Source organism: Eumetopias jubatus, unplaced genomic scaffold (genome assembly GCF_037043125.1).
Source record: "Eumetopias jubatus isolate StellerSeaLion01/CBP00866 unplaced genomic scaffold, mEumJub1_p1.0 scaffold_7, whole genome shotgun sequence".
Classification (NCBI taxonomy): Eukaryota; Metazoa; Chordata; class Mammalia; order Carnivora; family Otariidae; genus Eumetopias; species Eumetopias jubatus.
Window position 1 is genome coordinate 69,715,876 of NW_028274813.1, and position 21,910 is coordinate 69,737,785.

Here is a 21,910-nt window from a genome sequence, read left to right on the forward strand (position 1 = left end):
CAAGGGGTTATATACATTTTGGGGGAGGGGAGGGAAAGGAAAGATTAACCTGAATGTGGTTGAAAAGCAAAGGCTCTCGAATAGGCACTGGTGCTGTAAAGGACCAGACAGTACGTATTTTCAGTTTGAGAGGCCCTACAGTCTGTCACAACTCTGCTATTGCAGTAGAAAGGTTGCCATAGATGAGACGTAAATAAGGAGACAAGACCATGTTCCAACTCAACTTTATGCATCTGCCCTGAAATTTGAGTGGAAGTGGTTTTTAAAAAATTATTTTAAAATGTTAAAACCATTCTTAACTCGCAGACCATACAAAACCAGGCAGGAGGCTGACCCTCAGTGTCACATGAAAACAGCAAGTAAAAGTTTTCCTTTCACTCCCTGTTCTGATTACAAAAAAAAAAAAAAAAATCAAAACCTAAATCCTTAAATAAGTTTCAATTAATTTTTACCTTAATACTTTGAAGACTTTGTTCTATTGTTTTCTAGCATCCCAGATTGCTAATGAGAAGACTAACAGCGGTTTAATTCTCTTTCCTTCACAGGGAACCTACCCCCTCGCTCTCCAAAGATTTAGCATTTCCTCTGGATCTCTGAATTCTCAAAATTCACCAGGATCTGTATAAATGTCCATCTTTAAAATGTCTTCTGCTTGAAACTTGGTGGTTTTGTTCCATCAGAAGGCTGTTACTTTTCTTTAGCTCAGGGAAATTATGTTGTATATATGTGCTTTTATTGCTTTTTTTCTCTCCCCTGTTTTTTCTTCTCTTTTCTTCTATAATTCCTAATTGAATGGTATTACATTTCCCGTATCTATCATTCATGAATCTTTATTCTTTCTGACTCATTCTCTTGCACATTTCGTTCTGGGAAATTTCCTCAATTTGATCTTCTCAGCAACTTCTTATTGTTCTTCCCATTTAATCATTTTATCTCTTCATTGGATTTAAAAAATGTCCCCATATTTTTAATTTAGAAGAATTATTATTCACCAACAGTGAATTGTTGTGGCTTATTTTGCTGCTTTGAGTTTTGGGAGCTTTTTCAGGACACTGGGATGACCCACTCATATGCCGGTTGTCTCCCCAAAGGTTTCTTTCTCCTTTGTGTTCTTCAACCCAATTTTCTATACTGTCCCTCAGTAAGTCCTCAAAACTATGCTTCACTTATGTTTTCTTTTTATTCCTTCTCTTTGCTCCTCCCCTCGCCCCTGTCTTCCGATAACTGTTACGGTTTCTTTCTATTTGCAAATACCGTTCCTGTCATTTTCTTCTTCAAGAGGAAGGAAATAGAGGTGAATCCTCAGTCTGTTATCTTGAGCAGGGAGATAAGAAAGACAACAGTGGAAAAGTTGATGAAAGTATGGGGAAAGAAAAAAAAAGCCATTTGGATTCCTGTGGTACTTTATCTGGGACAAAATGGGAGGAAGTGAGGATGCCGTAGGAAGGGGATAACTAAATCCAACTTCAGCCACTTGGCCATTTTGGGAAGAGGGCAGAAATGGCAAGACCATTCCTAAATCGGGGCGCCTGGGTGGCTCAGTTGGTTAAGCAACTGCCTTCAGCTCAGGTCATGATCCTGGAGTCCCGGGATCGAGTCCCGCATCGGGCTCTCTGCTCAGCAGGGAGTCTGCTTCTCCCTCTGACCCTCCCCCCTCTCATGTGCTCTCTCTCTCTCTCTCATTCTCTCTCTCAAGTAAATAAATAAAATCTTAAAAAAAAAAGACCATTCCTAAATAAAGCCTATACATTTCCAACCAATGTTGTATAGCTAATAGATCCAAATGTTAACATGGAACTTTACAAATTATGGGGGTACCATCGATCTGTTATTAAGATGTTGCAAGCACATTTGTACCAACTAGTGAATCCAGTTATGCAGAAGAGGCCAGGCTAGTTTTACTTGATTTCCTGGAGGCCTAATTGACTATTGATCAGAACAAGATGGCAAGTATGACAAATCTCACGGACGTCTCCTCTTCCATACGATGAAGTAATTAATGTCTATTTAAATGTTACTAAATCTCCCCAGTATTGATACCAGTAATTTCTCAATTAGTAGACAGGTCCACCATTTTAATGCTTTCTTGTCTTTAAAAGCATTTTAATCTTTATCTTCTCTCTGAATGTTATAGGTACCTCACAGTGAAACCACATTTTGGTGTCAAAATATTTGTGATAGTGGCTCATTGTAAACGTGGTTTAAGCCTGTTCCCCAGACTCCTTCATGGCATTAATAATCACCCTCAGAGTGAGATTTCCTGGCCATTCTGTATCACCTTTATGTTCTTCCTTTTGAATGGTCCGCAATTTGCATAAATGCAGCCCAGAAGGGTACTGTGTCTGAGCTTTAGTGATGAACTGAGTGGAACTGGGGAGGAAAAGAAAAACAGCATTAAAAAAGCGACCTAGCCTAAAACATGGAGCTATTCCCAAACAGAGCGTACAGACTGTGGATGTTCATTTTGTGTTCAAATAAAATCTAATCTTTCTCTCCCTCTCTCTCTCTTGCTTTATAACACAGAGCAGATGTAGCAGTTTGGTCTTTCCCTGTGAGCTCTGTGTTCCTGAATTGAATAGTAACTTGCAAACCGATCTGTAGCCCAGGGAAGAAAAACCGAGAAATTAATTCCTCATCCCCTACTCTTTATATCGTATGTGTGACCCTTAATTATGTTCACAGGGTCCTATTCAGAATGTGTAATGCAGGCCTAGGAGACAAGGGAACTACCAGACAAACCAGACAAAAAAGAATACCTTGCAAAGCTTTTGTTTGTGAAATAATACCATTCACGGTTAGAAGTTTTACAAGGAAGAACTACGTGAGAATAATAGGGCTTTGTAAATCAATTTGGGCTCAGAGTTTCCATTTGGGGTTCACCCATATAAATGAAAGCAGTGACATTAAACTTATTTCAACCTTTAATCAGTGCTGAATTTAAATAGTATCATATGTATAATAGAAAACACTGCATTATCTTCTCAAGGCAATCTTTTCTCTCAGGATGAGGTCATAGCTAAAACCGAAACCATTGTTATTGATGTTTGGGGCCAATGTATTAATTTATATGTACCAACATTTTTTAAAAATTCAAGTGTATATCAAACTATTTTAAAGGGATTATATCAGGAAATATACACCAATCTATTTTACCAAGTTTCACTCCGTGCACATTTCAGAAGTGCATGTATTAACAACTTAAACACATATATAGGAAGGAAAACCAGTGAGGACAGTGCTTCACTGATCATTAATATCTTCGATATGATCACATGTTTTTCTTGTTAATATAACTAAATAAGCTTGTCTGCTACTGCTTGCCCATAGTACCTCAGCTGATATCTATCTGATTGGCATGTAACAGAAACTGATTAAAATGTGTTACAATGTCACTTTACCTTTCCATACCTCAGTTTTCTTAGCTACAAAATGGAATTGGGATAAATTATCTCTAAATTCCCACTTGGAGCATAGATTTGTTAGTGGTACAACTTGGACTCCTCCCTCTCAGCATACCTGTTGGCATAATTCACAGAAAAGTACTTTGCCTCATTTGAAATCTTAAGACTTGGGAAAACTGATCTTCAATTTGGAAAGGAAGAAGGCCCACCCTAGTCTCCCATTTCCCTAAGTGACTGGTTTTAAGCACAGTCAAAAATGTAAATGCTTAAATGGTAAGCATATTTGTGTTACAACATAGTCCTTTCTCAATTCAGAAATCATTGTGATTGCCTACTGTATGCCCGACTCTCCAGATATATTCCCCATCTGCTTGCTAAATCCTCCTAACATATTCAAGGAATTAAAGCCCACTGTTCTATAATTAGACACAAGATCTAAAAAGCAATTGCCCCAGAGGGGCAATCATTAATTTAAATTTGGGATAGAATGTAAAATTTATAAAATTGTTTCTGAAGACAGGTTTAATCTCTTACAATGTTATTGAGGTATAGGTAACATAAGATACAACTTCACGTACACAATGTAATGAATTTGATACGTGTATATACTTCTAAAACCATCACCACAATCAACATAGTGAACATTTCTGTTCCTAGAAGTTTTCCAGTGACCCTTTGGAATCCAAGCCTCTCTCATATGCCCAACTATCCCCAGAAAACCCCTGTTTTGCTTTCTGTCACTATAGATAAGCTTGCATTACGTAGAATTTAATATAAATGGAAACATACTACATATACTCTTTTTAAACAGGTTTCTTTCACTTAGCATAATTATTTTAAGATGAACTCTATGTTGTTGTGTGTGTGTTGTGTGTGTTGATAGTTTATTCCTTGTTATGGCTGAGATTCCATTGCATGGATATACCACAATTTGTTTATACATTCACTAATTGATGGAGATTTAAGTTGTTTCCAGTTTGGGGCTATTACAAATAACACTGCTATGAATATTCATGCACAAGTCTTTATGAGGTTATATGTTTCCTCATCTCTTGTATAAATACCTACAACTGACGTGGCTGGATCATACAGTTGGTGGATGTTTAACTTTTTAAGGAACTGCCAAACTGCTTTTAAAGTTGTTGTACTGGGGAGCCTGGGGGGCTCAGTCGGTTAAGCGTCTGACTCTTGATTTTGGCTCAAGTCATGATCTCAGGGCCATGGAATCAACAGCTCTGCATTGGGCTATGCACTGAGCATGGAGCCTGCTTAAGATTCTCTCTCTCCCTCTCCTTCTGCCCCTTCCCTCCCCATACTCACTCTCTCTCTCAAAAAAAAAAAAAAAAAAATACAGTGGTCGTACTATTTTAAATTTCCACAAGCAGAACGTGACCGTTTTAGTTGCTCCACACCAGAGGTCAACAAACTATGTCCCATTGGCCAGATCTGGCCCACCATCTGTTTCCATATGAATAGGGGAAAAAGTGACACAGAGCAGATGTAGCAGTTTGGTCTTTCCCTGTGAGCTCTGTGTTCCTGAATTGAATAGTAACTTGGAAAAGTTTTTATATTTTTTTATATAAAAAGGTTTTTATATTTTCAAGTGGTTGAGAAAAAATTCAAAAGAACAATAGCATTTGTAAAATGTAAGAATTATGTAAAATTTGAATTTAGTGCCCATAAATAAAGTTTTATTTGAACACAGCTCATACATAGTACATTCATTTATATGTAGTCTGTGGATGCCTATGTGCTCTGTGGTTGAATAACCTTGACTGAGACCATATGGCCCAATGTGGTCAAAATGTCTTCTCATTTTGATATATTTTTAGGTTCAGTTGCTACAATTTTATTAATAATTTGTACATCTTTGTTCATGAAGAATACTGGTGTGTGGATCTGTTTTATTATAATGACTTTGTCTTGTTTTGGTTATCAGGGTAATGCTAGTTTCACAGAATGGTTTGGAAAGTGCTCCCTCTTCTTTTTTTGAAAAGAGTTTGTATAAAAATAACATCAGTACTTCTTTACATGTTTGATAGGATTCACCTGTGAAGACTTCTGGGTTTGAACTTTTCTTTCTTGAAAGATATCTAACTAGAAATTCAATTTCTCTAATAGCTACACAAATATTCAGGATATCTGAGAGAGCTTTGGTAGTTTGTCTTAAATTTTTCTGTTTGTCATCTAAATTGTCATATTTGTTAGTGTAATGTTGTTCAAAATATTCTTTCATTATCTAATATCTGTAATATCTGTACTGATAGTTTCTTTTCATTCAGATATTAGCAAATTATGCATTTTCCCCTTTTTTCCCCTATTCAGTCTGGCTAGTGGTTTATTATTTTTGTTAATTTTTAAAAAGAGCCAGGTTTTGTTTTATTGATATTCTCTCACACCCCCTTCTCTCCTTTTAGTCTTTTATTTAGTTGATTTTTGCCCTTATCTATATTATTTCCTTCATCTTACTTTGGGTTCCTTTTGTTCATCTTTGTTTTCTTCAGTAAAAATCTCAGGACATTGATCGGAGACTTTCCTACTTTACTAATATAAGTGTTGAATACTAGGAATTTTCCTTTTTGCACTGAATAAAACACATACCACAAATTTTAATATATTGTATTACCATTTTCATTCACTCAAAATATATTCTAATTTTTCTTGTAATTTCTTATTTGAACAAGTCATTTATAAGTTTGTTTTTCAGTTACAATGTATTTGTGAATTTTCAGAGATTTCTTTGTTATTTATTTCCAAATTAACTGGAATGTCAGAGAACATACTTATAAAATTTCATCACTTTAAAGTTATCAAGAGCTGTTTTTGGACTTTCAGTCTACGGTTTGTCTTAGAAAATGCTTAAGTGTGCTTGAGAAAAATGGGAGGTGGAATGTTTTAAAAATCAACTTTCTTCATAACATTGTTTGTGTCTTCTATACGCTTACAGACTTTTGGTCTAATTCTCATATATATTATTGAGAAGGGAAGGTTGAAATGCCCAACTGTAATTGTAATTGTGACTTTCTCCGTTTTTCCTTACTGTTGTGTCAGTTTCTGCTTCTATTTTTGAAGCTTATTATTAGATGCATAGATGTTTAGGATTTTTACATCTCGACCCCTTTATCATTATAAAATAACCCCCTTAATCCCTGGTAATATTCTTTGCTCTGAATTCTACTTTGATATTAAAATAGCTAATCCAGCTTTATTTTGATTAGCATTTAGCATATTATATTTTTTACTATCCTTGTACTTTTAACCTGTCTGCATCTTTGTATTTAACGTGAATTTCTTCCTACCTCACCATCATTTTTCTCAATCTCCCATACATTTTGCAGGGCTCTGGAGTCCAGTCCTATGCTCTACCTATACTTATTTAGAAGACAAATACTCCCAAGCTTTATACCTCTACCCTTAACTCCAGATTTGTATGTCTAGCTGCTTACTAAAGATCTCCATTTGGATGTCTAGTAAGCATCTTAGACTTTATAGGTCCAAAACTAAACCCCTGGCCTTCATCTCCAATCTATAGTCTTTTCTATCTTAGGAAGTGGTAAATCTATCCTTTGGCTCAGGTCAAAAATTTTGGAGTCACTTTTGACTTCACTCTTTGATACATGCCTTATCTCCATCTCTCATCAAATCCTATTGACCTTACCTTCAGAATATGTTCATATGTCAACAGATCATCACACCAACATTGCCACCCACAGTGCAAAGCAGCACCATTGCTCTTTCAAATGACTAATGGTCTCATTATTATTCCACCATTTCTACTCTCACCCACCCACTCTACTCTCTGTACAGCTGCTAAAATGATCCTTTCAAAACTTAAATCAGGTCATCTTTTCTCCTCTATTCAAAACCCACTAATGACCTGCCCTTTCACTCAGAGTAAAAGCCAAAGTCCTTACAATCACCTCAGATTGCCCCCCAGCTTTTTTATTATATCCTTCAGCTCTTTTTCAAATGTCAACTCCATAATGAGGACTTTGCTGACCACTCGATTGAAACTATAAAACATCTCCCAAGCCCTAGCAATACCCATTTCCCTCCAAGATTTATTCTTTTTCAAAAGAACTTACCACATCATTGCATACCATGTATTTTTATCTATTTATTTTTTATTGTCTGTCTTTCCTAATAAAAGGCGAACTCACTGAGAACAGGGCTTTTTTCTTTTTTCTGTTTTGGTTCATGTTGTAATCCTACCACCTGGAAGAGTAGCTGGTACTTAACCAATATTGGTTGAAGAAATGAAAGAAACAAAACTTTTAGAAACTAAACAATATACTGAGTTTTCAAAAATATCTTTGCTAGATATGGAATATTAAAAGTTGTATATGACTGTCATATTTTTGTCCATACTCCTAGGGTATCCACTTATTGTTAACCAAATTAAAGCATTAGTGTCTACTTCAATAGTGATGTTGGCTAAGGCATATGAGTTGAGTGAGTGAGTGTGTGTGTGTGTGTGTGTGCAAGTGCTTCATTCATCACCCCTGCCCACAATGTTCACTGCTTTGCTCAAGATTCGTAATGGCTCCAAACTTACACACACACACACACACACACACACACACACACACACACACACGCTTTGCAGACTTAGGCACACCTGCCTTTCTAGTATAGTTCACATCACTTCTCACCAAGGACCCACCATTTCTTTAACTCTTTTCCTGTCTCTAACATCACCATGCTCTCTTTATGTCTAAGCCATCACCTATGAGTTTTCCTCACCTTGAATGTCCTGACATTTCCCATTTCTCTTAGAAAATGCTCACTGTTCTTTTTGACAGATGCATCCAATACTGACTTGCCTTTTCTCCCTAGACTTACAGGCATCATTGTTTGTATCATTCATGTAACATTTATCCTAACTTGCCTTATATTGAAGCATTCATGTCATATGGCTCCATTGTCCTCCTAAAATGTCTGTCTGGAAAAAGTAATTCTGAATGAATTTAGCTACCTATCTTCCTTGAGTTTATAACCCTAATGTTGAGCATGGAGGGGAATAAACTTACAACCTAGCAGATTGATGCTATTCTAAATTCATGACATCCAACTTCAACTGGGCTTCCATTGATTTCCTAATTAGTTCTCATTCTCATTTCTTTGTAACAGCTATTTCCAACCTTCTCCTTTCTCCTTAAACCTCTGTTCCTGCCAGTTTGCTTCTTACTCCTCAGCATATGTCTTAGCCTCCTACTTCAAGGAGAAAATAGAAGCCTACTAGCAATGTTCTCAACTTCATGCAACCAAAGCAATTTCTTTGCACCTGCACTTATCCTCTCCTCCCTTCTCTCACTCTCATTGCAGTGCATGAATTAACTGTCTAGTGCTAGTATCTCCACCTGGGCTCTTGATGTCCTTTCTTTTCACCTTCCAGCATTCTCCCTCGATGAAAAGGGGAGGATTCCTTCTCCTGTACCTTCAGCTCTACCATTATATTGAGATTGCTCCCTATCAGTACTAATCATGCTCAAGTTGTTGCCTAACTTTACGACAACCTCTTTGAAAACTCATTATTCTCCTAGCCACCAACTTCCTTATCATCTTTCTTACATAGAGTCAGACTTTGAAATTGTTAACCATCTTTGTGGTTATTCTCTTCCCACTCATACTTCAATCCATTGTACAGATCTTTCTCAACTTTTTATTGGGTTATGTCCCAATAAACCCATTATATGTTGAAAACATCCTAAGTCAAAAATGCATTTACTACACCTAATCCACTAAACATCATAGCTTAGCCTATCCTGCCCTAAATATGCTCAGAACACTTACCTTAACCTGTAGTTGGGCAAAATTATCTAGGACAAAACTTATTTTATAAGATGGTGTTGGATATCTCATGCAATTTATTGACTATTGTACTGACGGTGAAAAATGGAATGATTGTATGGGCACAGAATCATTGAAAGTGTATGGTAAGGGTTGTGTACCCTTGTGATGGCAGGGCTGTTTGGGAGCTGTGGCTTGCTGCACATCCAGCATCACAAGGGAATACTGTACCACATATGACTAGTCCAGGAAAAGATCTAAAAAGTTCAATTATGGTTTCTACTGAATTCACATCACCTTAGCATCGTTGTGAAGTCAAAAATTCATAAGTCAGTTTATCATAAGTCAAGAACTGTGTGTATCCTAGCTTTCACCCCTACCAACTATACTGAGATAGTTACGCTAAATCTTAGAATAAAGTCTTTGTAGCATAATTAATAATATTTAGAATCCTGCATTTTGATCCCCTGCATGTCTTCCTCAGTGTTTCTGTGCCCACCTCTCCCCTTCCTCCACAATCTATGTGCACAGCTTCTTGTAAGTCTTAGGACATATAATGATGTCTCTCCTTCTCTGACTTTCAGGATTTTATGTCTTATAACTTTGGCTGATCGGTTAGCACTCGTATATTTTCCAAGTCTCATTTGAGAAATTACTTTATTCAGAGTATTTCTCTCCTTGGTTTTCTCCCAAGTCTGAGGTTAAGGTTGTCCAGTATGTTGTCCCATAGCAAGTCATACTTCTCTTCACATTGTAATTGCTCATTTAATTGTCTATATCCCCCACTAGATCACAAATTTCATTATGGCATAAAGCCTTGTTTGGCCTTGTCATCCATGGTTGCCAAACATGGACCTTGTAGGCCATCAGTAAACATACACACACACACACACACACACACACACACACACACACAATGACTTAGTCATAGTGAAATTTGTGATATATACATATGGGGTGTATGTGTATGTGCATGTGTAGTAATTCTAACAATAAACCTTTCATGTTCCCATTTGCAAACAAATAGAATTTGTGAAGCCAAAGATGAAAACATAGGGTTACACTGTCACTGTAAATCATCACACTGGCTTAATATTTTTGAAATACTAGAGAATCACTTCCATAGCTATTTTTAAATACAAATGTATTTTATAATAATATAGGCAAAATTTAATATAATATGCATGTAATATTAATATTTATTAATGTAATATAGACATTAGCTAAATATTAGGGCACCCAGGACTTAGTCCTTGATCTCATCCCTTTCCTGTCATCATTCTTTAGATTTTTGTAATGAATCTCTTTGTTTAAGTATTCTAACAGTTATCTATTGCTCTGTAACCAATCACCCCAAAATTTGGTGGTATAAAACAATAATTTGTTATCTTTCATGGTTCTGTGGATGGTTATTCCTGACTTACTCACTCAGCTGTGTTCACCTGGAAGGTAGGTTAGAAGGTCCAGGATGGCCTCATACGTAGGTGCGGCAGTTGGTTCTGACTGTCAGCTGGAGTGTCTTTGTTCTCCTGCTTATTGCCTCTCATCCTTTTATTGGTCAGGTGGGCTTCCTTATATGGCAGTTTCAGAGCAGAGTTCTTAAGAGGGTAGAAGGGAAAGCTGGAAGGCCTGTACAGATCTAACCTCAAAAGTCCTATCATCCCTTCTGACACAGTCTGTTGGTTGAAGCAAGTTGCAAGAGCAATGCACATTCAAGAGACAGGAAAATACATTTCACTTTTTGGTGAGAGGAGAACAAAGTCATATCACAAAGGTAATTGTGGCAAACTGCTCCAAACACCACCTTCTCCGTCCCAAGTAATGGTAAATCCATCCCTCTAGCTGCTCTGGCAAAATCCTTGAAGTTGTCCCTGTCTAGAGTGGCTATATAATTTATCATCCAAACTGGGATACATTTGGGTGAGAAAACAGAAATGAAAAATAATTGAAATTATATAGTTTTTGAAATGGGTATTTCTCAATGGAAAATTTGATTTTATTGTGGATCTAGAAAAGAGTTTATTCAAAACTACCTTTGAAAACAATTTTCTAAATAAAATTTACATTTAAAAATACAAAATAGAAATTTTGAATTACTGATGTAGTCAGTAGATTCTTCTCTGTACACTATAATATTTTTAAATGAGAAGAACAGTATATCCGCAAGTTTCAAGGATCCCAGGAAGTTCAGAGAAAATTCTGTTGAATGGAAGAAATCTCAAATCTAATTTCTTTCATTAAAGTGCATATATGGTTCATTTAAAATAGGCCACAAATTCTTTCTTTTTGCTTCCATCAAGGGGACCTTTCTTTGAGAAATATTTTTATTATAAAAATTTGTCAAATAATTTTCTCTATATATTTTTCTTTTGAGTGTTGCACCAAATTTAAAAACTGCAAAACCATAGGACTTTGCAATCTTATCCTACTGGCATAGAATATACATATATACAATTAAAAGTTCTTTGAGGGGCGCCTGGGTGGTTTGGTTGGTTAAGCATCTGCCTTCATTCATGTCATGATCCCAGGTCCTGAGATAGAGCCCTTCATCTAGCCCTATATAGGGCTCCCTGCTCAGTGGGGAGCCTGCTTCTCCCTCTCCCTCTGCCTGCCACTCCCCCTGCTTGTGTGCGCTCTTTCTCTCTGTCAAATAAATAAATAAAGCTTAAAAAAAAATAAAAGTTAGGGGGGGTGGAGCAAGATGGCAGAGGAGTAGGAGACCTGGATTTCGTGGAGTCTCAGGAATTCACCTGAATAGGGATCAAACCATTCTGAACACCTACGAACTCAACAGGAGATCCAAGATAAGAATAGTAACAACACTCTGAACAGAAAAGCGACCACTTTCTGGAAGGTAGGACGTGAGGAGAAGTGAATCCGAGGCGATATTTGGGAGGATAGACAGCGGGGGAGGGGGCCTCCGTCGGCCGCTTCTGGCAAGTGATAGAGCCGGCGGAGCACGAAATCGGAACTTTTAGAAGTCGGCTCCGCTGAGGGACGTTGCTCCAGTGGCTAAGCGGGGGGTGGAACCCTCGCGGGACAGTGTGGTCTCAGGACCCTTGGGGTCACAGAAAGACGCGGGGTGCCTGAGTGCAGCAGAGCTCTCAGGTATCGGAGCGGGGAAGCCGGCTGCAGAGACGGAGCCGAGGCGCGGGCTCTGATTTCGGGGTGGCCATAAACTGTGATCCGCAGCCCAGTCGGGCTACTGCTCCTCCAGCAGGGACCCAACAAGTGGCAGAGCCGGGGAGACTCCCCTTCCTCCCCCAGGAGGAGTGGCGCGGGAGTGCACCGCAGCGATCTGCTGGGTTTGGAGACTCCACACGGGGTCAGGTGCCAGACATAGAAATGCTCGATCACAGGCCGGATGAGCACGGAGTGCAGCCAGAGACCGGGGAGATGGGAGTGACGGCTTTTCTCTGGGGGCACACTGAGGAGCGGGGGCACACTGAGGAGCGGGGCCCCGAGTTCTCAGCTCCCCCGGGTGGAGATTGGGAGGCCACCATTTTCACCCTGATCCTCCAAAGCTGTACTGAGAGCTTGCAGGGAACAAAATCTCCTGAGAGCAAACTGGAGCAGCTTGCTTAGCCCCGACTCACGAGGGCGGGGCATTTCCGCCTCCAGCAAAGACATTTGGGAACCACGGCAACAGGCCCCTCCTCCAGAAGATCAGCAGGAACAGCCAGCAAGCCAAGACCAAGTTTACCGATCAAGGAGAACGGGAGAACTCCAGCGCTAGGGGAATACTGCACATAGAATTCAGGGTTTTTTTTACCATAATTCATTAGTTTTTCAAAGTTAATTTTTTTAACTGTTTTTTTTTTTGAATTTCTCTTTTTCCCTTTTTCAAACAACATCTTATCAATCCCTTTTTAAAAAAAAACATTTTTATTTTTCATTTTTAGAGTCATATTTTTATCCCTTCATAGTAGTTACCCTTATTTTTGCATATATATATAAGTTGTTCTCTCTTTAAAATTTTGAGATACAATTTCTTCTAACAGATCAAAGTATACCCTAAATCACTAGAGTATGGCTTTCTTCTATTCTCCTGCCTGATCACATTCTCTCCCTTTTTCTTTTTTTTCTTTTTTCTCTTTCTTTTTAAATCTTCTTCTTTCTTTTTAAAAAACAACTTCTTATCTTATCAATTCCTTTTATAAAATCTTTTATAATTTTAATCTTTACAGTCATCTGCCATCCCTTCATTGTATCAACCCTTGTTTTGTACATATATAAGTCTTTCTTCCTTTAAAATTTTAGGAGGCACTTTCTTCTAATAAACCAAAATATGCCCAAAAGCTAGTGTGTGGCACTGATCTATGCACTAGCCTGATAATATTTGATCATATTCTGTTTTTTTTTTATTTGTTCTGTTTTTGTTTGTTTTTATCTTTTTCTTTTTCCTTTTTTTTTTTTTTCTCTTCTTTCTTTCCCTTTCTTGTCCCCTGGTTTCAGGTCTTTTCTGATTTGTATAGAGTATATTTGCTGGAGACATTGTTAACCTGTTAGCATTCTGTTCTCTCATTCATCTGTTCTCCTCTGGACAAAATGACAAGATGAAAAAAAAACACCTCAGCAAAAAGAACAAGAGGTAGTACCATCTGCCAGGGACCTACTCCATACGAACATTAGTACGATTTCAGACCTAGAGTTCAGAATCATGACTTTAAAGATACTAGCTGGGCTTGAAAAAAGTGTGGAAGTTATTAGAGAAACCCTTCCTGGAGAAATAAAAGAACTAACCAAGTCGAAATCAAAAAGGCTATTAATGAGGTGCAATCAAAAATGGGGGCACTAACTGCTAGGATAAATGAGGCAGAAGAGAGAATCGGTGATATAGAAGACCAAATGCTGGAAAATAAAGAAGCTGAGAAAAAGAGAGATAAACAACTACAGGATCACGAGGGCAGAATTCGAGAGATAAGCGATACAATAAGATGAAACAACATTAGAATAATTGGGGTCCCAGAAGAAGAAGAAAGAGAGAGAGGGGCAGAAGGGATATTGGAGCAAATTATAGCAGAGAACTTCCCTAATGTGGGGAAGGAAACAGGCATCAAAATCCAGGAGGCACAGAGAACCCCTCTCAAAATCAATAAAAATAGGTCAACACCCCGACATCTAATAGTAAAACTTACGAGTCTCAGAGACAAAGAGAAAATCCTGAAAGCAGCTCAGGAGAAGAGATATGCAACCTAAAATGGTAGAACATTAGATTGGCAACAGACCTATCCACAGAGACCTGGCAGGCCAGAAAGGACTGGCAGGATATCTTCAGAGCACTAAACGAGAAAAATATGCAGCCAGGAATACTATATCCAGCTAGGCTATCATTGAAAATAGAAGGAGAGATAAAAAGCTTCCAGGACAAACAAAAACTAAAGGAATTTGCAAACGTGAAACCAGCCCTACAAGAAATATTGAAAGGGGGCCTCTAAGCAAAAAGAGAACTTAAAAGCAGCATAGATCAGAAAGGAACACAGACAATATACAGTAACAGTCACCTTACAGGCAATACAATGGCACTAAATTCATACCTTTCAATAGTTACCCTGAATGTAAATGGGCTCAATGCCCCAATCAAAAGACACAGGCTATCAGACTGGATTAAAAAACAAGACCCATCAATATGCTGTCTGCAAGAGACTCATTTTAGACCCAAAGACACCCCCAGATTGAAAGTGAGGGGGTGGAAAACCATTTACCATGCTAATGGACACCAAAAGAAAGCTGGGGTGGCAATCCTTATATCAGACAAATTAGATTTTAAAACAAAGACTGTAATAAGAGATGAGGAAGGACACTATATCCTACTTAAAGGGTCTATCCAACAAGAAGATCTAACAATTGTAAATATCTATGCCCCTAACGTGGGAGCAGCCAATTATATAAGGCAATTAATAAAAAAAGCAAAGAAACACATTGACAACAATACAATAATAGTGGGGGACTTTAACACACCCCTAACTGAAATGGACAGATCATCTAAGCAAAAGATCAACAAGGAAATAAAGACTTTAAATGAAACACTGGACCAAATAGGCTTTACAGACATATTCAGAACATTCCATCCCAAAGCAACGGAATACACATTCTTCTCTAGTGCCCATGGAACATTCTCCAGAATTGATCACATCCTAGGTCACAAATCAGGTCTCAACTGGTACCAAAAGATTGGAATTATTCCCTGCATATTTTCAGACCACAATGCTTTGAAACTAGAACTCAATCACAAAAGGAAAGTTGGAAAGAACTCAAATACATGGAGGCTAAAGAGCATCCTACTAAAGAATGAATGGGGCAGGGCGCCTGGGTGGCTCAGTTGGTTAAGCGACTGCCCTCGGCTCGGGTCATGATCCTGGAGTCCCGGGATCGGGTCCCGCATCGGGCTCCCTGCTCAGCGGGGAGTCCGCTTCTCCCTCTGACCCTCTCCCCTCTCATGTGCTCTCTCTCTCTCATTCTCGCTCTCTCAAATAAATAAATAAAATCTTTAAAAAAAAAAAAAAAAGAATGAATGGGGCAACCAGGAAATTAAAGAAGAATTTAAAAAATTCATGGAAACCAATGAAAATGAAAACACAACCGTTCAAAATCTTTGGGATACAGCAAAGGCAGTCCTGAGAGGAAAGTACATAGCAATACAAGCCTTTCTCAAGAAACAAGAAAGGTCTCAAATACACAACTTAACCCTACACCTAGAGGAGCTGGAGAAAGAAGAGCAAATAAAGCCTAAACCCAGCAGGAGAAGAGAAATAATAAAGATCAGAGCAGAAATCAATGAAATAGAAACCAAAAGAACAGTAGAACAGATCAACGAGACTAGGAGCTGGTTCTTTGAAAGAATTAACAAGATTGATAAACCCCTGGCCAGACTTATCAAAAAGAAAAGAGAAAGGACCCAAATCAACAAAATCATGAATGAAAGAGGAGAGATCACAACCAACACCAAAGAAATACAAACAATTATAAGAACATATTATGAGCAACTCTACACCAGCAAATTAGATAACCTGGAAGAAATGGGTGCATTCCTAGAGATGTATCAACTACCAAAACTGAACCAGGAAGAAATAGAAAACCTGAACAGACCTATAACCACGAAGGAAATTGAAGCAGTCATCAAAAATCTCCCAAGAAACAAAAGCCCAGGGCCAGATGGCTTCCCAGGGGAATTCTATCAGACATTTAAAGAAGAATTAATACCTACTCTCCTGAAACTGTTCCAAAAAATAGAAATGGAAGGAAAACTTCCAAACTCATTTTATGAGGCCAGCATTACCTTGATCCCAAAACCAAAGACCCCATCAAAAAGGAGAATTACAGACCAATAACCTTGATGAACATGGATGCAAAAATTCTCACCAAAATACTAGCCAATAGGATCCACCAGTACATTAAAAGGATTATTCACCATGACCACGTGGGATTTATCCCTGGGCTACAAGGCTGGATCAACATCCGCAAATCAATCGACGTGATCCAATACATTAACAAAAGAAAGAACAAGAATCATGTGATCCTCTCAATAGATGCAGAAAAAGCATTTGACAAAGTACAGCATCCTTTCTTGATCAAAACTCTTCAGAGTATAGGGATAGAGGCTACATACCTCAAAATCATAAAAGCCATCTTTGAAAAACCTACAGCGAATATCATTCTCAATGGGGAAAAGCTGAGAGCTTTTCCCCTAAGGTCAGGAAGGCGGCAGGGATGTCCACTATCACCACTGCTATTCAACGTAGTATTAGAAATCTTAGCCACAGCAATCAGACAACAAAAAGAAATCAAAGGCATCCAAATCGGCAAAGAGGAAGTCAAACTCTCACTCTTTGCAGATGATATGATACTGTATGTGGAAAACCCAAAAGACTCCACCCCAAAACTGCTAGAACTCATACAGGAATTCAGTCAAGTAGCAGGATATAAAATCAATGCATGGAAATCAGTGGCATTCCTATACACCAACAACAAGACAGAAGAGAGACAAATCAAGGAGTCGATCCCATTTACAATTGCACCCAAAACCATAAGATACCTAGGCATAAATTGAACCCAAGAGGCAAAGGATCTGTACTCAGAAAACTGTAAAATACTCATGAAAGAAATTGAAGAAGACACAAAGAAATGGGAAAACGTTCCATGCTCATGGATTGGAAGAACAAACATTGTGAAGATGTCAGTGCTACCTAGAGCAATCTACACATTCAATGCAATCCCCAACAAAATACCATCCACCTTTTTCAAAGAAATGGAACAAATAATCCTAAAATTTGTATGGAACCAGAAGAGACCCCGAATAGCCAGAGGAATATTGAAAAAGAAAAGCAAAGCTGGCGACATCACAATTCCGGACTTCCAGCTGTATTACAGAGCTGTCATCATCAAGACAGTATGGTACTGGCACAAAAACAGACACATAGATCAATGGAACAGATTAGAGAGCCCGGAAATTGACCCTCAACTCTATGGTCAACTCATCTTTGACAAAGCAGGAAAGAATGTCCAATGGAAAAAAGACAGTCTCTTCAACAAATGGTGTTGGGAAAATTGGACAGCCACATGCAGAAGAATGAAACTGGACCATTTCCTTACACCACACACAAAAATAGACTCCAAATGGTTGAAAGACCTAAACGGGAGACAGGAGTCCATCAAAATCCTAAAGGAGAACACAGGCAGCAACCTCTTCGACCTCAGCCACAGCAACTTCTTCCTAGAAACATCGCCAAAGGCAAGGGAAGCCAGGGCAAAAATGAACTATTAGGATTTCATGAAGATAAAAAGCTTTTGCACAGCAAAAGAAGCAGTCAACAAAACCAAAAGACAACCGACAGAATGGGAGAAACTATTTGCAAATGACATATCAGATAAAGGGCTAGTATCCAAAATCTATAAAGAACTTATCAAACTCAACACCCAAAGAACAAATAATCCAATCAAGAAATGGGCAGAAGACATGAACAGACATTTTTCCAAAGAAGACATCCAAATGGCCAACAGACACATGAAAAAGTGCTCAACATCGCTTGGCATCAGGGAAATCCACATCAAAATCTCAATGACATACCACCTCACACCAGTCAGAATGACTAAAATTACAAGTCAGGAAATGACAGATGTTGGCGGGGATGTGGAGAAAGGGGAACCCTCCTACACTGTTGGTGGGAATGCAAGTTGGTGCAGCCACTCTGAAAAACAGTATGGAAGTTCCTCAAAAAGTTGAAAATAGAGCTACCATACGATCCAGCAATTGCACTACTGGGTATTTACCCCAAAGATACAAATGTAGGGATCCGAAGGGGTACATGCACCCTGATGTTTATAGCAGCAGTGTCCACAATAGCCAAACTGTGGAAAGAGCCAAGATGTCCATTGACAGATGAATGGATAAAGAAGGAGTGGTATATATATACAATGGAATATTATGCAGCCATCAAAAGGAATGAGATCTTGCCATTTGCAATGATGTGGATGGAACTGGAGGGTGTTATGCTGACTGAAATAAGTCAATCAGAGAAAGACATGTATCATATGACCTCACTGATATGAGGAATTCTTAATCTCAGGAAACAAACTGAGGGTTGCTGGAGTGGTGGGGGTTGGGAGGGATAGGATGGCTGGGTGATAGACATTGGGGAGGGTATGTGCTATGGTTAGCACTGTGAATAGTACAAGACTGATGAAGCATGGATCTGTACTTCTGAAACAAATAATGCAATATATGTTAAGAAAAAAATAAAAAAATAAAAAATAAAAGTTCTATGAAATGAGTCTTTCTAGAGACACTTGGAATATTGCAAAGTGAAGTTGTAAAATTTCAAAATGAAATTGCATAACTCATTTGACATGTCATCACTTTGTCCTGTTATTCCTTTGGTTTTATAGAGATAAATATAAAAGTCTTTTTGTTTTCAGGCTTTAGTTTTAATAATTAGCTGCAATACATTAAAATCTTTAGTAGCTGGAGTTTTGCTTTGTTTTGTTTAGGTTTTCTCATTACTGAACACTTCAGTTAAAGACTTCAATGCTTTTGAACGGAAATCTACCAACAATTAGAAGACACAGAAAAGTTTCATTGCCATTTAGAATACTTAGTTGTATTTGAAAGGATCAGCTATGGGTTCCACCACTTTGCTGGCAGCAGCTATTCGTAGCTGTTTTTTTAAATTAAATATCAGCTTTGTAGCTCAGTTTTTCTGTGTGCTTATAAATTATTTGTAAATTTGGACAACTTTCATTTTTATTTTTAGAATATCACCCCAAATTTGGACTCAGTTTTGAGTCGTGTGTGTTCCACAATCAATTCCAATATACTTCTACTTCAGGAGGATCTTAATTAGAAAGAATGTTGTTCTTTGCATTATGATTATGATACTGTAGTCCCCAAAATTTGCATTCAAATTTTCACTGCAAAACAAATAATTTTATCTTTATTGTTGCACTTAGCCAACTGGAATGTGAAATAGTGTTAGAAATTTCACCTTCAAAGGGATAAAATTTTAAAAGCTTTACTTCGAACTAGCTGAATAAAGTAATCTAAGCATTACTGAATTAACGGACTTTCTATTTGAAAAATCTGATGACACTCACAGGGCACCAGCATCAATCATTCGCGAAGCTTTTCAGCTGTTGGACCATAAGAAAACTTGAAATGGAAGCTGAGCAAATGTAATTTAAAATAATGAACATTGGGGGCCCCTGGGTGGCTCAGTCGGTTAAGCGGCTGCCTTCGCCTCAGGTCGTGATCCCAGGGTTCTTGGATCGAGCCCCACATCAGGGAGCCTGCTTATCCCTCTGCCTGCCTCCTTGTGCTCTCTCTCTCTCTCTGACAAATAAATAAATCAAACCTTAAAAAAAATAAAATAATGAACATTGATCTAAATGAAAAGACATTCTTCATTTAGTAAATCTGTGAACTTCCATCTGGCAGGTGCATACATAAAATCATTTTGAGGGACAATCTTCTTTAAATAAAAAACTTGAAGTAGACACTGATGTTTCTTCATCCTTGCCCTCTATTTTTCTTTTTCTTCTTCTTCTTTTTTTAATCAGCACCAGTACCACCACATTTGATGTTGACAGGATCTAGGATCTCGCTCCTGGAAGATGGTGATGGGCTTTCCATTGGTGACGAGTTTCCCATTTTCAGCTTTGACTGTGCCTTTGAATTTGCTGTGGGTGGAATCATACAGGAACATGTTCAGCATTGTGTCCCGGGGGCATGGCTGGCACTGCACCAGATGATGGGCTGTCTGTAGAAGGGGGAGGAGAAGAGAGCTGTCCTCTGATTTTCATTGATCTGTGGTATCATTAATACCCCCATGGAAGATGGTAAATATCATCAAGAGTTCATGTAGGTTGCATATTTATCATCAAGTTTCTTGAGGAATGGAGACTATAGTCTTTTTTGTTTAATTATTAAACATGAATTTAGTGATTTTTAGTTTAGTGTAGCCAAAAAAGTATATTGCAAACAATTACAAAATAGTAAAACAAATAGTTTTAGATCTATGCCATACAATGTCTGACTAATAATACAATAGATGGTAAAACTATTAGCAAGCATGCTCAGATTCTTTTCTATACAGGAATAGCCAATTTCTAATCTCCTCTCATATTTCAGAAGCCATTGTGGACACTACTGACTAGTGATCTGGCAGCATGGTGTGCCTCCCAGGCCTGGTGGGCACAACTGGTGAGTACCCCAAGTGGTCGGCAGGAATGATGGTGCTGAATACTTCTGTCCACTGGAGAGCATGGAGTTACTGTTTCTAAGGGAGCACACTTCATTTGCTCGGAGGAGCATAGATTTTTCTCTTCTCTACCTCACACCCAATCCATCAGCACATCCCGTTTTCTCTACCTGAATAATTTGTCTAGAATCTTATCATATCTTGCGATCTCCTTGGCTACCTCTATGGTTCACATAACCATTTTATCTAGCCTGGATTCCTAGCACTAGCCTCTTATCTGGTCTCCATGTCTACCTTTGTTCCTCAATAGTCTATTGTTAATACAGTAGCTAAGTGAAATTTTAAATTTAAGTTAATACCTGTCATTCCTCTATTAGAAACCCTGTAACGGCTTTCTAGTTAGCTCAGAGTAACAGCCAAAATCCTGCCCTTGAACTCCAAAACCCTACTCCATCTGGCACCATTCCTCCTCTGAACTCATCTCCTATCACTGTCCCCCCTTTAAAAGCCAGGGCCAGCCACAGACAACTCTTTGATGGTCCCACATACAGTATGCATGTGAGGGCCTTTTGTCTAGTTGGTGCTTGTATATGGAATTCTCCTTCCCCAGATATCCCTTTGGTAAAATTCTCTCACCTTATTCTAGAATGCAAATGCAAATCTCATCTCCTCAGTGGGTTTACCTGATTATTCTATTTAATACTGCTATCTGAACACGCCCCTCTGAGCCCCTGTACTCTAGTACTTTTCAGTGTTTATACACTGTATGAGTTCCAATACTGGTCAGCTTAGCCTATCACATTACTATCAGAGCATAGTAACAAAACACCTCCATTACTTAAAATAACATTTTATTTCCAGAGATTGACTGAAGCTGTGCTTCAATGTCGTTTTCATTCTGAATATTCCATGCTGAATTGCCTTTCTCCTGGTAGAGAGAAAAGAGAGACAACAGAAACTTCTGCTTGGAATAGCACCCATTATTCCCACTGACATTTCATTGGCTAAAACAGGTAATTTGGCCAA

At 38.3% G+C, this 21,910-nt stretch overlaps 1 pseudogene; it reads left to right on the forward strand.

The window, feature by feature from the left end:
- Positions 1-20,449, forward strand: part of LOC114217849 (glycerol kinase 5 pseudogene) — a 64,774-nt pseudogene extending 44,325 nt beyond the window's left edge.
- The last annotated feature ends 1,461 nt before the right edge of the window (positions 20,450-21,910 follow it).